This window comes from Zootoca vivipara, chromosome 3 (assembly GCF_965207765.1).
Source record: "Zootoca vivipara chromosome 3, rZooViv2.hap1.1, whole genome shotgun sequence".
NCBI classification, from domain to species: domain Eukaryota; kingdom Metazoa; phylum Chordata; class Lepidosauria; order Squamata; family Lacertidae; genus Zootoca; species Zootoca vivipara.
In genome coordinates, this window is record NC_142586.1 from 88,912,773 (window position 1) to 88,918,487 (window position 5,715).

Consider the following 5,715-nt stretch of genomic DNA (forward strand, 5'->3'; position numbering starts at 1 on the left):
GGTGAGTGGGCAGTGAGTGGGCCTTGGACCACTTTCAGACTGGTTTCAGCAGCCTGCCAGTTACCCAGAGGCTTGCTAGAGATCTTCAGAGAGACAGGACAGCTGTTTGTGTGGACTACCCTTAACTCTGGATTTCCTGCATTGAGCAGGGGTTGGACTAGTAAAGCCCCTCCCACGCTTAACAAAACTCCCAGCACCCTTAACAAACTACAGTTCCCAGGATTCTCTGTGGGAAGCCATGGCTGTTAAAATGGCACAAGAGTGTTTTATTTATGTTGATGTTGATTTATTTATTTATGTTGGTGCGGATGAGACATGAGGTGAAATAAAAGTAAATAATAGCTTGCTAGTCTGAATCCATGCCACCAAAAGAGAGAAAATACATTGCTCCCAAAAAAAGAGAAGGCAAAGGGGCAATGGCCCATCCCAGCATCCTGTTCTCACAGGGATCGCTCAGATGCCTGGGGGAATCCTGAAAGCAGGACCTGAGCACAAGAGCTTTCTTCGCTCTTGGGGTTTTCAGCAACTGATATTCAGAAGCATTGCTGCCTCCAGCCACAGACGCAGAGCAAAAGTATTGTGGCTAATAGTCCAGTCCTTTTTTAAAAGCCACCCAAGTTGGTGGCCATCACTGCCTCCTATGAGAGAGCAAGTTCCATGGTTTAACTATGTGCTGCATGAAGAAGTCTTTTCTTTTAAGTGTCCTGAATCTTTGAACACTCAGCTTCACCGAATGCCCACGTTCCAGTGTTATGATAGGAAGAGAAAAAGTTTTCTCGATCCACTTCCTCTATGCCATGCATAGTGTTACAAAAAACCTATCACGTTGGATTTTACTCACTTTTTCTCTCAACCCAAAATGTCCCAAATGCTGCAATTTTTCCTGGGGGGGAGGGGCGTTTTGCTCCACCCCCTTGATCATTTTTGTCGCCCTTTTCTGAACCTTTCCCAACTCTACAATATCCTTTTGGAGATGAGGCGACCAGAACTGTTCACAATCTCACAAATACAGTTGCAACGTAGATTTGTATAATGGCGTTATGATACCAGCCGTTTAATTTTCAATTCCTTCCCACCTCCCAACATAATCAGTGGGGCAAGTCACTCCCCAGGGATCTCTGGGTGAGATGGCTTTTCCATTAGTCAACTCTTGTATTATTTTGCACTTCCAGAGCCAGAATGATCCATCATCCATCTCTCCTTTCCAACCCAGTGAGTCTGTGAAAGTAGAAAGTGACGGAATGTTAATCCAGAATCCTAATGGGGCAACCTTTCATCTGGGAAGCTCAATGTGCTTTTGCAAACATTCCCAGCAGCAGAGTGGGAAAGAGACATGCAGCAATTTCCACCAGCCCTAATTATCCTTCACCAATTGCTCTTTTTGTCTACTCACTGTGGCACTGTGCATTGTTGGAACAATGACAGTTTCTAAGTGAAGGTCCCAGTGTCCTAAAATTTTAGGCCTTTTCTTTTCTAACACACACACACACACACACAAACAATGTATCTTTTAAAAAATGTATTTATACCTACACATGTAGCCTAAATTAAAGGCATGTGGTGCTATGACTATAACATTAAAAGGTAAACGGACCCCTCACCATTAGGTCCAGTCGTGACCGACTCTGGGGTTGCGGCGCTCATCTCGCGTTATTGGCCGAGCAAGCCGGCGCACAGCTTCCAGGTCATGTGGCCAGCATGACAAAGCCGCTTCTGGCGAACCAGAACAGCACACGGAAACACCGTTTACCTTCCTGCTGTAGCGGTACCTATTTATCTACCTGCACTTTGACGTGCTTTCGAACTGCTAGGTTGGCAGGAGCTGGGACCGAGCAACAGGAGCTCACCCTGTCACAGGGATTCGAACCGCCGACCTTCTGATCAGCAAGCCCTAGGCTCTGTGGTTTATCTATTATCACACAAGGGAATGCTTTTATAGCACAGGAAGTAAGGAGAACAAAGTAATTGTTGGTGATTTAAGAGTTTTTATTTATGAAGGCTAGGAGAGCAGAAGCCGTTTATTATCAGGGATATAAGAAAGCAAAACATTCGGGATGGGCATGAGGCAACTTTCTCACAGGGCTGCATAATGTCCCTGGCAAATGCTTCCGTCTTATTTATGTGCTGTAAAAACTCTATATTGGCAGTTGTAACGTATGCAGAGGTGGTACCTGTCTGAAAACATAGTAAATGGGTGGCTCAGGATCATTTAATTTTTTGTTTTTGTTCAAGCGCGTTTTCATGATTTGATCTCAAACTATTGTACCAGGACGTAGTGGATGGGTTGTTGTTTTTTATTTACCTGTTAAGATCATGATGTTCCCCTATGTTATTTCTGTTAGAATTTTATATATATAAGTAGATATATAACATTAAGCATTCTGCTTAATACAGTGAAATATACACACAATATTTAAAAACAGTAGGAATTTTGTAACTTTTTGGGGGGCGGGGCGGCTTCCATAACTTTTAAAAATGACATCAGAATGAGACTCTCCTGCTGTATGTGGGAGAATCAAATTAGTTTCAAGAACAATCCACTTGGTTAGCACATTCTGCTGTGCAATGGGCCCTGAAATTGTCCGCGTGCTCGCGCGCACACCCACCCACACACACACACACACACACACACACACACACCATCCTTTTTGTCTGGCTTTCTTTTCTTCCAGAGCCCCAGCTGGTTTGGTCAGCAGCTAAGCAGAGCCACACTAATTTCCACCTTCCCTGGGATGTGGATTGGGCATTTGTTTTTCTGCTTAAACTACCAATTAGGGGCAGCCTTAGAAACCGAGGTTCCAGACATTACTTGCAGGGCCTTGTCAAAAGAAGAGGAGGAGGAGTGTCAAGTCCTGGTTGCAGGAAGGTTATGGCTTTGTCACAGGGATGGTAAAACCAAGAAAGGAAAATAGCAACTAGTCAAAAACAACCACAACAACAACAATTGGGGAATCTAATCAATCAGAACAATATATTCCATTCCTTAATTACATAAGAGAAGATTGTGATTTTTTGGAAAAAAAAAAAGATGGTGCAAAGGCTAAGTCAGGTAACTCTATCGGGACTAGTAGAATGAAGTTACATGTAGTTAGGACAATATTGCCGTGATGTTGTTAGAATCACAAGTCAGCTATAGAATTGGAAGGGACCACAAGTGTCATCTAGTCCAATGAACTATGTTGGAGTGCATGACAACAACAACAACAACAACAACAACAACAACAACAACAACAACAACCGTAATAATAATGCCACCCATCTTGACTGGGTTGCCCCAGCCACTCTGAGTGGCTTGCAACAAATTAAACACACGAAACACAGTAAAAAAAATATCAAACATTACAAACTTCTCTGTACAGGGCTGCCTTCATATTTCTTCTAAAAGTCTTCAGATAGTTCTTTATTTCCTTGAAATCTGTTGAGAGGGCATTCCACAGGGCAGGCAAGACTACCAAGAAAGCCCTCTGCCTACCAAGAAGTACAGTACCAGTTCCTGACTTAGAAGTTCTCCATCACCCATCCCTTGGTGATGATGTGTTAATAGTCATTAGATATAGGTCTGGACCGGTAGCAACATAAGGATGGGCCTTTTATGTGGTGTTTTCCCATTTGTGACAAGCTTTCCCCAGGGAGGGTCACCTGGCACCTTCATTAAATATCTTTAGGCACCAGGAAAAAACATTTCTCTGTGAGCAGGCCTTTGGCTGATTAACATTCTGTGGCCCTTTAAATGTGTTTGCATTATTGGTTGTTTTTTGTTTTACTATGTATTTTTGTGTTCTTATTTTCTATTTTTCTGTTGTGAACTGCCCTGTTATCTTCAAATGAAGGGTGGTGGTATGCGTATTTAAAAGAAACAAACAAACAACAACAACAATTATAAATGCATCCTTTTCTGTAGTAACAGTCTTAATTAAATGCCCACTGTTAATGCAGCTTCCTTCTCTATCCGCGCCCCCCCCCCCCCAAGTCATATCCTTGGGACAATTTTAAAGAAAACAATTACAACACACAGAGAAGTGTAGTCTAGCCAAGTTTAAACACTTTTCAGCTTTGTTGATTTCAGGGGGAGAGATTTATGCATGGACTTAACCAGGGGTAGGCAACCTCAGGCCAGTGGGCCTTCTCAATCCAGCCCACGGGCGGTCTGGGAATTAGCATGTTTTTACATGAGTAGAATGTGTCCTTTTATTTAAAATGCATCTCTGGGTTATTTGTGGGGCCTGCCTGGGGTTTCTACATGAGTAGAATGTGTGCCTTTATTTAAAATGCATCTCTGGGTTATTTGTGGGGCATAGGAATTTGTTCATATATATTTTTTTCAAAATATAGTCCGGCCCACCACATGGTCTGAGGGTCGGTGGACTGGCCCACGGCTGAAAAAGGTTGCTGACCCCTGGACTTAACTCTCCCAATGAAATACCTTTTTAATGATATGAATGATACCTCAGCAAGATTTTTTTTTTTACTCCTTCTATGTTTAGAGTGAGGAAGTTTTTATCCTTTGGGATTCTATTTTTAGCAGCGCCTAACTAGGGAGTCTAATGTAACCTGACAGTATGTAGTGACAATGTTTTGTCTTCTCCTGGAAGAGTTCCTCATCACTCAAATAAAAAAATGTCTAAGCGGCAAGACTGTTCACCTATAATTTAGGCAGATACAGCAAGATGTCACAGGCAAAGGCACAGATTTTTTTTTTAAGGGAGCGGAGGAGAAAGTGAGGTTGGGATAATTGCTAGAAGTAAAATGCACCCCCCAGGCCACATTTTTCAAGTTGCATTTGCCATGCACTTGTGCAAATATTTATTTGAATACCACCCCCTATATAATCTTCTAGTCTTTCCTTCCTGTTCAACAGAAGGAAGGGTGAGCCTCTACATGTTGTGAGGTCCCTTGCAAAACCTAAGAATCCAACCTTTTTAATGTTCTCTTTAAAGAAAATGCTTGTTTGCATTAATAAACAATCTTTTAGTAAGATTGACCAAGGTTCAAAATGCAGCATGTCTCCTGAATGGAATAAAGGTTCCTGGACAAAAACAACAACACACAAAACAAAACAAAAAGTGTGAATGCAATGAATAATCTAATCTTTACATTTTAAACTTAGATACTGTATAGAGTGTCCAGATTTAAAGGTATGTGGAAACCAATCAGAATGGAGCTCCCACCTTTGTGTTGTCTTTGTGATGTACTGTATGACTTGAGGATTATAATTGGCTGCCTTGTCCTGGGTGGGTGTCCATTGTTAAGGTTTCTTTTTGTTACCCACAGCTTTCAGACTACTCCTGGAACTTTGGAACTGAAGTTCCTAATGCTAAAAAAGGCAGAATCCTACTCAGTAATGGCATATACTTTAGTCATAGCCTGGTCTGTGGGACAGCATCTGCTTTGGGATGCAAATCGCCCTAGTCGAATTCTCATGACCTCCAGGTAAGGCTGGGAAAATCCCCTACCTGCCAGTCAATACTGGATTTATTATCAGACAGCTTCCTGTGTTCCTCTGTTCATCCCCTCCCCCTCCCCATCCCCCACTCATTGCTATCAAAAATACCAAGATGAAGATATAGTGGGTGCTGGATCTGCTCAACAAGACACATATCTAGTGTCAACAATTTCAGGTCTTGGTACTTTGCATTCAAAGGATGTGGCACAGGCCAATTTTCACATGATTTGTTCTATTGAACACTTGTGAAGTTGGCACCTGATACTGTTCTC